Source organism: Bacillus rossius, assembly GCF_032445375.1.
Source record: "Bacillus rossius redtenbacheri isolate Brsri chromosome 4 unlocalized genomic scaffold, Brsri_v3 Brsri_v3_scf4_1, whole genome shotgun sequence".
In the NCBI taxonomy this organism is placed as follows: domain Eukaryota; kingdom Metazoa; phylum Arthropoda; class Insecta; order Phasmatodea; family Bacillidae; genus Bacillus; species Bacillus rossius.
The window spans coordinates 24,517,288-24,535,117 of NW_026962010.1; positions in this window are offsets into that span (position 1 = coordinate 24,517,288).

Sequence of the window (17,830 nt, forward strand, 5' to 3'; positions counted from 1 at the left end):
GAACCACAGACAAACCAGTTTCAACTACATTAAATATCCTGTTAGGAGTGTTTTTTTAAACAACATCGATCAGATCAAAAAGTCTACTTCATTCAGTTCTCTAGTTCTTGCCAAATATGTAGGTACCTATGGGTTTATGGACTGAAAGTTTGAGTTCCTTTTCATAAAAGCGTAGAAACAGTCTTTGCCAGCAGTTTGGTCCTTAAATGAATGGGATATGTTATTGCAAACAGAAAGTTGATAGGAAAGGCTGCAGAATCCCTTTTTGTGAGTCCATAGAATATGGCCTCCATCTCAACTTAATTTTTTGTAACTCGTCTTCTAGTTTTTTAGGAAACACTGGCCTGCGGCCAAGAGTAGTTGAGGCTGCTACCTTTGAATTTTTCTACCTACTGTTGACAAGGCGGAAGAGAGACGCTCTAGGAATGTGGAATTCCTTGTATGCCTTAAGGTACATAATCTTCTTCTCACGAACAATTTCTATAGCCTTAGCCATCTGCGTCTGACACCTAAGCTACCGCTTCTTTCCCTCATCTTCTTTCTATGCATATCTGAAAAAAACACAGACTATTTAAAACTCTTGCAACTAAAGATGGAGGGGTAAGTTTAAATAAATAAAGCACATATGAAAACAAATTATTTGTATGTCTAGACTACTGACTAATTTTCAAATAACACAAAATGTTTTGCTTTCATTCCAATTGGTTTAGCATTTTAAAAATGTACTTTGGTTTTAAATTAGACTGTATTACTATTTATATCATTATTAATTATTGTTTAACTATCAATATTGTTACTATTTATAATGTAGGTAGAACTGAGTTCGTAAAGGATAGCCCAATTAAATTTTTATTACAGTTTTACTAATATTTACATTAATAAGAAATAATTTTACTTGAAATTTCCCGATCACAAATCACTTAAAAATGTTTATTCTAAAGTCGCTCAATGTCTGTCGAGTTCCGGACTTCTCACTCCTCACTGGAGCTAGGCTCAACAGTGGTTCGCCCCTTACTTCGTGCTTGTCCACACAGTCTCGCGCCACTCAGTCACTACACTCTCGCGATCTAGTCGAACTCCACGTCGCGCCACTCTCAGGGAGGGGGGTGGAAATCTCTCGCCCTCTTCGCCGATGTCGCGGTTCCCTTGGCTCGGAATCCTCTCGGAACTCGGCACTCCGCGGAACTCTCGCCGCACCCCGTCGCGTAACTCCGTCACCGAACTCTCACCGTACTCCTCGCGGAACTCACCACGGAACTCTGTCGCCAAACTCTCACCGTACTCGCGGCACTCGCCGTCGTGGGACTCCGTCACCAAAACTGTCGTGGAGGCCGGTGTCGCTGCTTAAGTACCTTGGCGCCCTATTCGAACCGACGAGAGCAGCTGTGACGAGTCGCGTCATCCCGGACCAACCCGGCGCCCGAAGCGTCGAGAATAGTGTCGCTTGCTCACGCCCGTGGAATTCCCAAGGCCACTCATCGATAGATAACAGCGCCGAGGCAGTGCATCGCGGGGAAGTGGAGGTGGTAGAGGGTAGCGACAACCCTTGTAATCCGGCCAGGCACACGTGGCATGCCTTACGTCAGTGAACGCCACGTGACATGGCGTATGACGCCAGTGGCCGTGCAGGGCCGCTAGCCAGCTCCGAACCTGGTGCGTGTCACGGTCCTGTCTGCGTTCGTAACAATATTATACTAAAAACTCATTTTTTACTTTATTTTTATCCATAATATTTTGTCGGGTTACATGGAATACTTCACTTTTACGTCAGGAATTATTAAATACCTAGTATTCCATAATACCATGCAACATAGCAAAATTTCTGCCCCTGCTACTCATAACAATTAAAATGAGAATGTGTTATGTTACTGATGCCCTCTTAATGTTTCATAATTAATTAATACTCACGTTTCTTCTATTATGCATATGCATTTAGGTATTTTATTTTTGCTTAAAAAAAATTCTGGTTTACATAAAGCTGAAGGTATTGTTTTTATTTTATTTTTTTTTAGTCTAATTTGTTTGATCAGTTAAAACATAATGTGTCAATTAATTTTTTTTTTTTAATTTTAAAGCATATTTCAGGCAGTAAGACTGTAACATTCAAGAAGGTACAAAAAGAAAGGAAGACACGTGAGCGACACACTGTCGCCAGTTAGAAAAGCCAACGCGTGGACGCGTGGCTGCACTGCAATGAACTAGAACCTTCACTGGGCGCTGCCTCGCCAGCCAATCAGAGCGAGCCTTGCCGTGGTGTGATGTGTCTTACCAGACTTTCAGAAGAAAAAAATGTTCCTCCAGTATTTCTCCGTATATAGTCATTTTCCTCATTCTGTATTGTGATTGGTCAGTCGACACAGGGTTGTCTCTCTTTGCTGTCACTTTTGCAAGGGAAGACAACTTCGTTTTTCTGTTGTCGCTCGATCGTCGCTGCGTGCGGCCGCGTCGTCGGCAGTTCGCCAGAAGAAGTTCAGTTACGAATAGATAATTGCACGCTTGCTGGTCGGGGCCAGAACCAAGTTAAATCTTTTGTGACGTTTCGATTCGAAATTACGACTACAGGCGTCGGTATTGGCCCACGGTGACCGTCGGCACCCTCCCGGGATATTTTATGCAGGTTATTGGTACCTTTGTTCCACATTAAATAAAAGGAATTTTTAATATATTTTTTTTTTGTAATCGAGCGACGCGCTACAGTGAATTACATCGTCTGGACCTGTTATGTAAGTTGTGATCTACTTTTTTTATAAATAATAATAATACAAGACTGTTTTAAAACTCTTTTATTTTAATTACAACAAAATACAAACTTTCATCCTAAGGGAATAGTCCATCTCCAATGTTGGCAATCAAACGAACTTAAAAACAAAAATTCAAAGGTTATGTTATATCACCAAATAAACTATCCAGTGATTACAGTGTCTTGTTACTAATCTGGGTTACTTAGCCGGGCCAGCCTGGAATGTAACAACCGGACACCCCAATTTGTAAAATGAACTTTTAAACTGATGAACAAAACGTTGTCAGCTACAAAAACAACGGCAGTATAACAAAATACAATTATTTTAGTGTACATTACGCTTAACATAACGTTAAAGTTACATGTGTACTAGTAGGTTAAAATGTTTGAAAACTTACATGCAAAAGATCTTGAAAATCACAAAACACACTTGGTTCTGTTGCGAGTGTTACGAAATCGTGGGGTCTTTCTTGAGTAGTTCATGGTATTGCCACGTGATAGCAGCATAAAACAGAGCCGAAACCTCGGTATTTCACATTTCCCGACTATTCCATAATACCCTCCTCTCCTCTACAAATGCAGGGCTGTTTTTACAAACAAGCCTACCACATGAAACTACTCTTATTTCACATGGAACAATTTCATATTAAATATCAAATATTTTATAGTAATATTAACCGTGTACCGATAAGCCTACTATAAAAACTGTTTTTACTTGTAAATAAATACTTAATTTAACATTTGTATAACAGTGCATTCAAATATGCCTTTACGAAACAATTAAAAAATGATAAGAATATTTTATTTCATATTGAGCTCTTATTAAGTAGTTCTTAAAGTTATGATTTGTTATTCTGAAGGAGAGAGTCTGTTCTGGAAAAAAACTCCAGAATACATTTATTTCACTTCTTGGTATGTTTTTAAATAGTTCTCTTAAGAGGCATTTGTGATACCAACAGTACTTCAAGTAATTTACTAGTAGTTTACTGTTTTATTTTAAAGTGTGGCTAAGTAGCGTAGGAAGAACAATCTGTTCAGTTGGGTTAGTTTAGCTACATTAAAAATACTGTGGAATCATTTATAGTTCTTTAGATATGCTCATTACATTAAAAAATACTTTGAAACTGACTGAATATTTGGATATGTTTTGTTAGCTACATTAAAAACAATATTAAATAGTAAAGCAGATTGGTTACATTAATTTAGCTACATTTTCTATTTGTATTCCTAATCAATCGTTTAGTGATTGTTACAATAGTTTTGAAGTATCTAACCTATTACAACCGATAGTTCTCACGATTTAATTCTTTATTTATTTACCTAACCTAAACCACATAATAATATTGCAAACTACTGGTAAACTAATTGAAGTTAAAAAAAAAAATAAGCTTTCCTTCAGAATTCGCTAATAATTTGTTATGCATTAAATTCATAATATCTAAAAGTTAATACTTTGACCCTCTAAAATCATTATTCAACATGTAAATTCATTAAATTCATGTTTAAAATATAATTGCTTATTCATCCTACCCCAGGAAAGGTTACAAAGGCTCTATTTCACCATACATAACTTTATTGAAAACAAGACCTCTTAAACGGAGAATTTTGAAGGCATAAACCCAAAATGTTTTATTCATTTCAGTTTTTTGCTGGAACAGAATAGATGCTACAATCACGAAAATGAGTCAAGCACCATTCGGACGAAACGAGTAACATGTTTTTCAGTATTCGTAGATTACGTTCTTAAATAAAGAAAGTACTTAAATAATTGTAGAAATTAATTTTTAAGAATGTAAAAGTAAACCATAAACTATGTCAGCATAATTGGAACCGCAAATATAAACATCGCACACTTGTGTTTATAATTTCCCAATATCCATAAGAATTAAGTTATAAAACGCCAAAATTGTGCTGTACATTTCACCCAAAACTCCCCCTGAAAGCTTAAATAAGTCCACGGCGTTATTTATAGCATCAAAAATCACGAACAGATTTAACTGTACTTTAACGAAACATCAAATATAAACAAATGCTTGGGCTGGATGCTGTAGTAGTCTGTTTAACACTAGAATATTTAAAATGTTATAAATGTGCAGCAGAACCCCTCCTACATATTCATATGATAATTTATCATTATTTACAAGCAGTACGAGTCTAATTCCTCTCTAAATTATTGTAGAAATTAAATTAACAAACTTTATTTTTCGAAACCTCGTCCACCTTCTTGATTTAGGAAGCCTTCAGGCTCGGATCCAGCTGCCTAAAGGCTGGCCGCTTCCTTTACTTCAAATTAAGGACTCCTTCAAGAAGGGAGTTTGGAGGAAGGTTCTTGCAGGGAAGTTAAGAGGCCCGCCTCGTCAGGAGTGTTAATGAGACGGGATGATAAACCCGACGCTCGCTGGTATTTCCAACGCAGTATAGCCTCTAAACGCAAGGCTCTGAACAGGCGCGCAGTCTTCTCGTCGTCAAAGGATAACTGTGACATTTTAGCGGTGACCGTAACATTATATTGCGGAGAAATGAAGATAAAGGTGTAACGCAAGGCCCTAAAGTACTTTCAAGAATATGTACCGGTTGTTTAACACCTAAAAATTACTCTGAAAACGCGCATTTAAGTAATTTTGATTCTTCTAAAAATACAGTTAAAAACTTATCCAAAATCAAAAGTACCTTCCGACCCTCAGTGAACTCTTAAAAGCTTTTCGTAAGCAGACCCCACTCGGATATCTTGAGCAGTTTAGAAATCGCGTTGTTTTTCCTGAAGCTCTGCACACCGTGTGTGTGCCCGGGTAGGCGGAGCCTTTAAGGCTAATTTTTTTTTTTTTCGTTTTAGGGAGCCTAAAATATAAAAAGATATTTGTTCATGTGACTGTAAGTCCTAGTTTCTGGTTTGGTTAAGACAGCATTTGTCTTGAATATCTCAGGTTGATAATTCATGACCCGATCACTCTTGCTCGCCGCGCCGTGATCTAGCTCGCCCCCCAACTCACTCGTCACTTACTCGCCCAGCGAGTGAAACTTGTGACCTTCGCTTGCGAGTGGTTTAACACACCTTCGGCTGATCTAGAGTACTAAAACATTCGTATTCCACTGAGCGAGTTTCCTGGGTTTACTATGAGAGCGAGTAGGCCTACTGTGTTTTTCTCCCTCGACGAGTTACCATGTTGTGACGTCTATCTGTGGCTTGTTCTCCTCGTCAGGTGCCAAGTCAGTCTGAACTATGTTAATTGTGATTACCGCTGCAGAGGCCAAGTCCATGCACTCGGGCAGCAGGAGGTCCTCCTGGCGGGCGGCAGCGGGTAGTCTTCCTCGGCTGGCGGCCGGTAGTAGACCTCACCCTTTTTACTTACCTAACTAAAAACTACGTGTATTTGGGAGGGGTCTGGGTTAGGGAGAGACTCTAAGTGCGTCTCAGGACGAAGCATAATTCAGGGTTTAAGCCATGCAGGAGAGGAAGCATGCATCATGTGGTAGGAGGGGATTGGCCAGCCATGGCAACGTTTTAGCCATGACTAACTCCCCTCACTGACTATACTAGACTAAAACTAGATGAGTTGGGCCCACGTAAAACCTGCATAGACACAGGGAAAACCCTGGGCACTTAAATTCTGGATGCAAAAATTTCATGCATTAATAACAAGCAGGTTGGTTACAAGAAACAGAAGGATGGTTCCGGAAGAAGTGTTGGACAGAGTGGAAATAAACTACTAAGCAAAGGGCGGGAACTTGGACATTGCTGTCCGCTTTAGTTTGGGTGGCACTGGTTGTTTCGAGGGAGACTTTTTTGTCGTTTCCCGCCAGGCTTCCAGCCAGCCTATACTGCACCCTCCCAGCCTTCAAGGGGGTATATATACTCGCCCGAGCCTAACGAACTTCGGCTTCCAGAACAAACTTCCGAAGACTCGCTCGGAAGACCTCGAGAGTCACGTGGTCGTCGCTTTCCGGTCCCGAGGCCCGGCGTGGAGCCGCACAGTGAAGCCTAACCACTCAGAGAGGAAAAAAACAAGGACAGCATGTACTGTGTTCGGCGGGAAGTCTGTTTACAGGCGACAAACACCTTCAAGTCCGGGAGGAAAGGAAGAGTGTTACAGGGAACAAAAAAAAACACCTTTAACGTAACAAATATTACGCACAATGTTTGTTTGGGAAATTTGTAGCTGCGCTACGTTCGCCAGCGGTTCATCATGGCGTCAGTGCATGCGAGTTGCCTGAGAGTGAAAGTGAATGGAAGACTTACTTAGGTAATTACATAGACTTGTACAACACTTCTGGGCATAAGACGAACATCTGCTTTTTTGGTTTTCCTTTGGAACTGGTAAAATAATTTGGTGTCAACAAGGCCGTGTGCATTTGGTAACAATGAGATATTGTGTTGAAACTGATACGTTGTAAGTAGTAGCTTGATGCGGAACATGATTAAATTCATTAGTAAAGAAATGTGGGACACTTGCTACAATGAGATGTGGTGTTGGATTTAATAACCTCAGAAACCTTCTAGCTTCGCTCGCCGAGACAAGCCGCTGCACGCTGGCTGCGCACGTGCTTCTCTGCCGCGGGCTCACCCACAGTCGCGAGGCGGGCTGGTGCTAATGATGCGGTGGTCACTGTGACAAAGACGCCCCTGCAGGCTGAGAGCGTTCTCCCTCCCCTCCTCTCCCTCTCGGTATCTTGTTGGCGGCTGGGCTGCGGCTCGGCCAGACGTCTGCGTGTTGCATCTTACAGGTTTATCATATCTCATGGGGGAAAAAAGGTGTTCGTTTTGATTTAAGACACTTAACTATTCTGACATTTATTGTAACAAAAATCAATTTAATAATACTCAGATTTCAATATTAACATATACATGTGTACAAAATAATATTATAGCAATACGATAAATAAATGGTGTTTATATGTATCTGCTTAAAGCACAATTTTTATAATCCAGAAAAAGTATTAATATTTTCTACTGCCGAGTATTAAACGAGTGTTTAGCTTATTAAGAACTGTAACGCCCCTCGTGCCCCAAAATTAGATTATTTAAATTTATAAAAAAAATCCTACGAAACAGCTCAGCAAAATTATAAAGAAAAATACAAGTATTACCAGAGGTGGCACGAGGCGGTGAACAAGACAATTTAATACTCCCTGAACACATGCAACTTGGGAGATAGTGGATCGTTTGTATAGATATAGGTAAATAAGAAATAAATAAATCACTGCATAAGTATATTTGTCTATAGGTTTCCTGGTTTATTTAAAAGTAATTAAATATGTTTGCCATTTTGTTTTAGATTCTTTACGTTTCACAATGAAGGGTAATAAAAATGTATTTAAAAGGTATTTAAATAAAAGGGGCCGGCCCGATATGATTAACACAAGTTATACTATACTTTTAACAACAAATCAAGCACAGAAAAAAATTTAAAGTATCCTTCCTGGCATATTATAGCATGTTAGATTCGTCCACTCATTACTGGAATTATCGTTTCATTTAAACAATTTCACATATCCTTATTTGCTATGTTCTCTATGCCACTGCTCGCTCATTAAGATAAGTTCGTTTGTTGGTTGTAGGGAGAAGTTATATTTTTAAATATCACCCGGGGCTTCAAAGTTGGACATCTGGCCAGGATGATGCTTTTCTTAAAGAGACTCGAAACTCGAGGTCCTGGACAACATGTTGGGTGCAATTTCGGCCACCAAGTGTTGGACCCTGTCTGAATACAAGTCAAATTCAGACGAATCAGACCCGCTTTCAGACAACCAAACACAGTTGGCGCGAAAAGGCCTACAAACGGGAGGAAAAGAGACCGAAGTACTCACCAAACAAGGTGTAGCTCCTGAACTCACGAATAGTCTCGCGCAGAAATCCAAAAGGCGCGGACCGAGAATAGCGCGGAGGTCGCGGAAGAAACCATAATTTAGAAAGATAAAAAAATTATAAACTTTAAACAAAGACATTACTTGTTGCCTAATTACAACGACTGACTGGCTACTACTAAATTTCGGAACTGGGATCACATCCCTTAACACAGCTGACTACATTCCTTATTCGAATGAAGAGTTAGTCGTTGCCATGAAAAGACCTCTCAACAGAGGGGACGCCAAGATGCCACAGGCCGCCCTGCTCCGCGGTAAGTAGCCGAAGTCTAAGTGCCGCAATGGCGGACAATGATCCTAATAATTAAAAGGGCGCTCGGCCCTAGGGAAAAGAGGGGGAAGGTTCGGCTCTGGTTCGAGAACTTCTGGAGGTGACCGAGGTGGGCGTAACAACAACTACATCAGTTGATGCGCCGAAGGACGACCACCGCGCTCTCTACCGGCGGGCACAGAAAGCTACATTGAATCGACTTTTACTGGACGCGAGTTGAAAGAATAGGGGCTTATGGCACAGCCGGTGCTGCTCTCTGGCATCCTAAAGGGGAAAGTAGAGGGAGGTTAGCAATGTCGCCACCAGGTGTCGCTGGCGTTAGCTCCACTCGCTGGCGACAAGTGCAGAAGTTACTATTTCTGCCACTAGATGTCATGTGTGGTCCATATTTGCACATATGTTTTCTGTGGCAAATCGTCCTTGAAGTAGGCCACTGCCTGGCGAGTTCACGTCAGGGCAATGATCCTGGGCTAAATTCTGAGAACCAAAAGGGGGGGGGGACTGGGGGTGAGGGTGGACAGAAAAATGTAACGAGGCTGGGAAAGAGGGTCCACGAGATACTCTGTCATGCCGAGACTCGCTGGGCTCAGCGGGCCACCAAGAAATAGAGCTTGCAAGCCAGAAGCTGCTCTATGCAAATTTAGTCATGTAGGGAATTAATATTACAGACCCCGGGCGTGACTGCAAGCAGGATAAATTGCAGTCATCCTGCTAGCATAGCATGTGCTGGCAAAAATATCGTATTAGGTGGTGAGAACAAGGGACAGAGAACTAGACTGAGAAAGATTTGATAGAAGTGTACAGTAGTCAGACAAAAATTAAATTAGTTTTAAAATGAGAGAAAAAAATATATAATCTTATATTTGAAATCTGTGCCAAAAACACCAATAAATGGCACAGCACGCAATATGACCACTGCGCTACGAAGCATGGCAGAAAATTGTGAGGTAAATATGTATCGTATTTATTGTCATACTAAAATCCTTAATTTTTTTATTGAATTTTTGCTTTAGTATTACTATTTTAGTTTATCAAATATTCCACGGTAGGTTCACTATCATTAAAGTTTCATTTGGCACACTGATATGTTTCGTATGTCCCCTGATTTGTATGAAAATGACCTTTTATGGGTTTATGTTCATACAAGTTAGTCCACCAGCTTCCTGTGAAAATTTCGTGGCATGGTGCGCGCGCATCGTAAAAATTCACTCTCATCATTTTTTTTTCCATAAAAGGTGTAGAGAAGTATAAATTCAATAAAGTTCAATTTCTCCATATTTATCTATCAACATGCCAGAAAGTTAAAATATGTGGTATGACTATTTAAGATAACAACACAAATAATTCTGGCTAAAATATTAAAATAACTTACATCAATAAATTGTGCCGTGGAAGGTCTCTGCGGGAAGGGCGCTCGTAGCGCTCCTATGTAGACTTCACGGATTAAGTATTTTTTTATTTGCTACCTGAGGTTGGTATGGCTCGGTATATTTTATTTTTGTTAGTTTTGCGCAAGGAGTTGCGGGATGTTGTTGTGCAGAGGAAAGTAAGTCTTATAGGACAGAGAAGACGATGTGACTTCCACGAGCTTGGATGTGTAGAAATTGTAATATTGTGATGACACATGTTGGGGCTCCCTCCGGTCACTTAGGCCATTACTGCCCATTGCCGAGGTGTCGACGCGACGTGTGCAGTGCAGTGCGACGACTGGCTCGCACCGCAACGATATATCGATAGACGCGAGACGGCGCTATCGATGCAGGACGAGGGAAAGCTTCGTCGATTTATGGATATAAATTCGGTAACAATTTACAGTAATAATTTTAAAAAACATGGAAGGCTTGTCTGCTAAAAATTGTTCACTGTGCAATCACGCCAAACTAGTTGGCGTGTCCGGTCTTTCGGTTTTAGTGCGCGGAATTCGCGCGGGAATGGGCCGGGCAGCTGCGAGCAGCCCGCGGCCTCATCAGTAGAACTCAGCCCTCCGGGAGGGACGCACGCGCCGGGACACGTGGAGCCTTCGCCAGCAACTCGACGCGCGCCAGACGAGCTTCCCTCATGCACCGGACAGGTCAGCTACGGGGCAGCACCATGTACGAGAGTGGTTTGTAGAATAAACCCCGCGAGTGTACTTCATAATTAATTTCCCTACTCTCTGAACATTCCCGTAGTGACTAATTAATGTGTGTGTGTCGCCTGAGACGGCCAGTAAGGGCACAAGTCGTCGACTCTGCCGACGTACCGCTGCCTCCCGCCACGTGGCCAATATCCCCCCTGAGATAGTCTCGTGTATCAGGTGCAAGAAATCACTTATTGGCGCCGGGCACAACCGCAATCATTCAACACCAATCCGTGAGGCTGTGGGTGAGACGTCAGCTTCATTAAAAACATTATAAATTAGTAAAAAAATTTGGTTGGTTTAAGTTAGCTACATTATATTGGTAATTCCTAATTAATTTTCAAACAATATTTCACGATTTTTAATTTAGCTAATTGGGTAAGGACATTGAGCTTGTGGAAAAATGTGGGAGGGGAAATCAGGAAAAATCGCGAAAATACATTATAAGCTATAGAGCATGAGTGCAAACTTATAATTTTTGTAATATTTTTACAACATTAAGTTCTAAAAAAAAATACCACAATGTTGAGTCACAAATTTCACTAACTACTAATCACTAAAGAAACTAAACAATATACATAACCTTTTTTTTCACTTTTGAGTTGCATCATCTTTCGAGAAAAATGTTCGTGATCTCTTTGGAAGACAAGCTTTTAGTATAATGTTTTGTTTTCATACAAGAAAACCAGTTCTTCATGCTGGGTGGATAAAGATTTTCGCTTTGAAGACACCATATTTCCAGCAGATGAGAAAACCCTTTCACAGGCAGTTTCAGTTGCTGGTATTCCCAGATATGCCACTGCTAACTTGTATAAATTTGGCAGTATCATCTAATTTTGTTCCCACCACTTCAGTGGTCTCCAGTTCTCTCTAGGCGGCATATTTCACCTCCTCGTGTGTTTTGATTAGCATCTAAGAGAGACTTTGCAGCTAAATTATCATATTCATGCCACAAGGAGGGCTGAGTCAGTAAAGAACTGAGTGCCTGCAAAATAAAGAAACAAATACCTTAAACCTTTAACAAACATCTGGGATGCTAACTATAAGTAAGAAACCAGGTTGTTAGTCTATTTATTGCATAAATTAATAAAAGTCGTACTGTAGGCCTATTAACTGCTATGGACTGTATAATACCACCCAATAAATTTTACATCCAAAGAATATTAAATTTAACTAAAGCATCCCACAGTAAGAATTTACTCCTGTTATGTTTCTGTGAGATGTACCAAGTTGTTTACAAATTATGATTAAGTTGATGTGTTAATATTAAACAAGCACTTTACCTGATTCAGTGTCTTCTTTTAGAAAACGTTCAAGTTTTTGCTGTAAAGTGTTAACAGCAAGTTGTTTTGAATTAACAGACACAACAGCCTTGAAACGTGGGTCTAAAAACATTCCTGTAAAATATTGCTCTTGCCTTTGATATAAAGGAAAGCGTGCCTTCAATCCAAAATGCGACCCAAGACCCAATTTCACTAGAATGAGTTTCAGTGTAGTTATTAAAAAATGCCTCAATTGAAAACCAAAATGGAATACCCATTGAAGCTGTAGGTATCCTTTCTCCAGAAGGTTCTTCTGTGGCTTCATGCAGTGGTTTAAGAATTTTTATGTAACCTTCAAAAGTCGCCACTCACTCACGCTAAGACTGTCAACATTTGTCTTTGCCAGATGTCTTGAGAGAACAAGTTTGTTTTGAAGTAGCCTGTAAGCAGAAGTACTCCAAATTCCATATAGTCACACAGTCTTGAATTAATTCTAAACTCTCTAGTCCCATTTCTTTTTGAATATTCTGAAATGCAGACGTTTCTGACGCACTGTGCTTGTAATGACCTACAATGTCACGAGCCTTTTTTTTTTCATACGTCCCATTCCTTCGTAAGATTTTTTTAGAATCGCTAAGAGCAAGCTGTAAGTTATGAGCAAAACAATGCAAGTGTGTCAGAGGTTCTTAGCAAAGAATAGACCCCAGCTTGATGTTTCTCGCATTGTCAGTAATAAGAAAAAGTGGAATACGCGTACTGATATTATTTATGATGTTCCACTCTTCCAAAATGTCAGTAATTTTGTTGCCTATTGGTAATGCTGTGTGGCTCTCTGAAAAAATAACACAGCCGAGACAGTACTTTATAAGAGTTAAGTTGTTGATGAAATGACAAGTTAATGCCAAGAAAGCATCCTCACTGCATGATGTCCATTAAGTCAAAATAAAATGACATCGACTGAACATTGACATTAACATTGGCAGCAGTATACAATAGGGGTTCCGGAAACAGGCCTCAGGCGGTGGATTGAAGATTGTCGACCGCCATCTTGGATTGTGACGTCACGGCGGCCATCTTGAATGGTTGTGACCTTGACCTTTGACCTTGACCTTGAATTTGATCCTCAAAAATCGCCAAAATCCGCCAAAATTGGGCAAAATTTGCCCAAAATTCCTCAAAAATCGCCAAAATTACCATTTCTGTGGAAAAAAGTTCCGCCAAAAAATCTCAAAAAATTCCACAAATTAAAAATTTCTCATTTCGAGGGAAAAATTTCCCGTTTCGAGGGAAAAATTCCCGTTTTTAGTCCTTAAAAATCCCAGCGGCTGAAAATTCCTAAAACTGGCTTAAGCATCCTTAACTCAAGCCTCAGTAAAGCCATTTCTAGGAATAAAGATACCATGACCGCCATCTTGGATTATGTCGTCACCGTTGCAATTTTCGTTACGGTCGCCATCTTTAACTTTTTTATTATCCGATTTTAATAAAAAAAATTAAAATTTATTAAAAAAATTCAAATAATAAAAATTTAATAAAAATATTTAAAAAGCATACTTTTTCGACACGGAGCTCGGAGTCCTCGGTTCGAACCCGACGAATGCAAAAAAATAAAAATGACGAACGATCCTTCCCTCGTGGTGGGTGCTGGCAGACTGACTCCCACCACTTTTTTTTTCAAAGCATATATATATCGTCAGGTAGTATGACGTCATGTCCGCCATCTTGTCTTCGATGCTGGAAGCCATCATCATTATATCGTCGGCTAGAGTGCGCTGACGCCATGTTAGTTTAATTCTTATCCGCTAGAGTGCAGTAATCATTTATTATTGCTGTGACACCCGACATATTGTCATTTGGCCGCCATCTTGAAAATCCGTAATTATTTAGCTAGAAAATCGGGAAAAGTTCCAAAATTCATTAAATAAATCACTCATTAATTTACATATTTATTCGATCGATTCCCGTCCTCGGTTCGATACCCGATCGTTGCAATAATGTTTAATCTTATGTAAAAAAATAATTTAAATAAACCATGTTCAACATTCGTAAAGAGACTCTAAATCCTCTACGACCATCATCCTATAAGCCATCAAGACCATCATCTTGGAATTTTCGTAATAATTAAACTAAAAATTCAGGAAAAAGTTAAAAATTCATTAAATAAATTTCCGATCAATATACTGATTAATTAGATCGACTAAGGTCCTTGGTACGATCTAGGATGATGCAAAAAAAATTTAATTTAATTTAAATACCAGAAAAGCGTAAGGTTCGAGAAATAAAACACCGCAAGTTCTTTTACAAACATAATATTTATTACATAATTTCTATTCTACTACAGGATCACTTACGAAAGCCAGCAATCTTATAATCATTAGATCCGCAGCGGTGTGAAATGACTAATTCTTAGCTCCAATCGGTTTAAACTAGACAGAGTCCAGCCAGAACCTTTACAGACATAGTCCACCTCTTCTTGACAGAGTTTCTGGATACCGTTTTTAACAGTTTGCTTCACATCGTTATAACTGTAAATTACTGCAGCCGATGTCTTGAATGCACACTTCTTCACTTTGTCATCGAACGGATATGGCTTTTCATATATACAGTCCAACCACAAGTTATATTTCAAAGGTCCGTTTGTTGCTACATCATCAGTAAGCTGATTGATTATCTTCTGTCTGATATCGTCAAGAAAATTACAAATGTCCTTCGACTCACCGAACATATTTAGATAATAGTAGTCTTTCAACGTTCCACGAAATGCAGACTGCGCCAAGTAGAAGCCATTATCGTTCACTTGTAATGCTCCGAACACAGTCTTAGGTTTAGTTCCACGTTCAGACGTCATAACAATCGGTTGCTGGGCATCTGTTTTTTTGGTTGTACGCTTTCGTGTCTCCAATCTAAAGCGAGGAGTCGAAATGTCGGCAGGTAGTTCAGCAGTAGGAGCACAGATTCCACCTTTACATTTTTTCGCATGATGTCGCAAACTATCAATTCGAGTAAACCATTTAAGGCACTCATCACATCGAAACTTCATGCGAGAAGGATTCTTCGTGCATTTGCTCCGCTCATGTCTTCGTGCATCATGGAAAAATGCGAACGACGTATCACAGTAGCTGCAAGGATACCGTGGTGATGAAGACGAGCCTTTTAGACCCGATCCAGATACAGGCGTTGCAACAGTAGTACCATTTCCAGGCATTCTCTTATGAACATCAATGCATCGTTGTTGCGCCGAAACCTTTACTTTCTGCCGAACAGCAGGACCTTTGCATGCCTTCATGTGCGTTTTCATATTATCTTTTCTGGCAAACTGCTTATGACATTTCTCACAAACAAACATTTTACGATATAGGTTCTTGGCACATTCGCTCCTCTCGTGCCGCCGAGCATTGCTGTTGTTTGAGAAAATCTTGTCGCAGTAACAGCACCGATGTTCGTTAGTTGTTGTCGATTCGGCATCCAATGAAGTCTCCATTGAGGTCGTATCGTCGATCGTCGTGGTTTCCTGCACATCCAGCTCAGTAGTCATTAAGCTATCTTCTGCTGGCGGTACCACGTCTGTTGAAGTCTCCTCCAGTGTTGACATCGACGTTGCCAACGGAATCTGCTCCACCATCGTCGACGCTGACGTCATGGTTCCCATAGACGATGGTACAACGTCCATCGAGTTCGTCGTTAAAGTCGGTAAAGATGCCATCGAGTTCACAAGAACAGGTAATTACGCGACTTATGCACCAGATGAAATAATATAGGTGATCCTTACACCGACGACGTCAGTAACAAACTAAGCATCCTGTTGTCTAGAGCTCGCTTATATATACATGCACCGTATGGAACAATACGCTAGTCAAATCAAGAACCATTTACAATAATACTAGAGTCAAAACAACATTAAAAATAGAAGAACCATCAACGAAAAGACAGCACATTTGGAAGCACCGGCAACGAAAAGGCAGCACATTTGGAAGCACCGACAAAGAAAAGGCAGCACCGCCAACGAAAAGGAAGCACATTTGGAAGCACCGACAAAGAAAAGGCAGCACATTTGGAAGCACCGACAACTAAAAGGCAGCACATTTGGAAGCACCGACAACGAAACGGCAGCACATTTGGAAGCACCGACAACGAAAAGGCAGCACATTTGGAAGCACCGACAACGAAAAGGCAGCACATTTGGAAGCACCGACAACGATAAGGCAGCACATTTGGAAGCACCGACAACGAAAAGGCAGCACATTTTGGACGCACCGACAACGAAAAGGCAGCACATTTGGAAGCACCAACAACGAAAAGGCAGCACATTTGAAAGCACCGACTACGAAAAGGCAGCACATTTGGAAGCACCGACAACGAAAAGGCAGCACATTTGGAAGCACCAACAACGAAAAGGCAGCACATTTGGCAGCACCGACTACGAAAAGGCAGCACATTTGGAAGCACGGACAACGAAACGGCAGCACATTTGGAAGCACCGACAACGAAACGGCAGCACATTTGGAAGCACCGACAACGAAAAGGCAGCACATTTGGAAGCACCGACAACGAAAAGGCAGCACATTTGGAAGCACCGACAACGAAAAGGCAGCACATTTGGAAGCACCGACAACGAAAAGGCAGCACATTTGGCAGCACCGACTACGAAAAGGCAGCACATTTGGAAGCACCGACAACGAAACGGCAGCACATTTGGAAGCACCGACAACGAAAAGGCAGCACATTTGGAAGCACCGACAACGAAAAGGCAGCACATTTGGAAGCACCGACAACGAAAAGGCAGCACATTTGGAAGCACCGACAACGAAAAGGCAGCACATTTTGGACGCACCGACAACGAAAAGGCAGCACATTTGGAAGCACCGACAACGAAAAGGCAGCACAATTGGAAGCACCGACTACGAAAAGGCAGCACATTTGGGAGCACCGACAACGAAAAGGCAGCACATTTGGAAGCACCGACAACGAAAAGGCAGCACATTTGGCAGCGCCGACTACGAAAAGGCAGCACATTTGGCAGCACCGACAACGAAAAGGCAGCACATTTGGAAGCACCGACAACGAAAAGGCAGCACATTTGGAAGCACCGACAACGAAAAGGCAGCACATTTGGAAGCACCGACAACGAAAAGGCAGCACATTTGGAAGCACCATCATCGAAAAGGCAGCACATTTGGAAGCTCCATCAACAAAAAAAGGCTAAAAGGAAGCCTTAGTTACGATATCTAAGTCTTAGTTAGAAATCAGAATACAAAAATAAAAACATTTAATTCTTATAATTTAAATTATTTATTTTATTGCTTTACATTATACAAATGCAAGTAAAAAAAGCCATTATTGTATGTAGCCAGCATTCCTCAGTTCCTTGAGTATGAAGGATATTTCTTTGATGCACGAATAGTTTCCTGCACAAAGCGAACCATGTAGAAGTCTTAGCCGGTCAACCAATATGTTTGGATCTTTCCATGAAGTGTAATCATTCTCTTCTACCACCATCTTCCTTGCACCTTTATAATAAATATTATGATCTCTGGTGTCTTCCGTTTTACCACCAACCTCAGGGTAACTTTCATGTT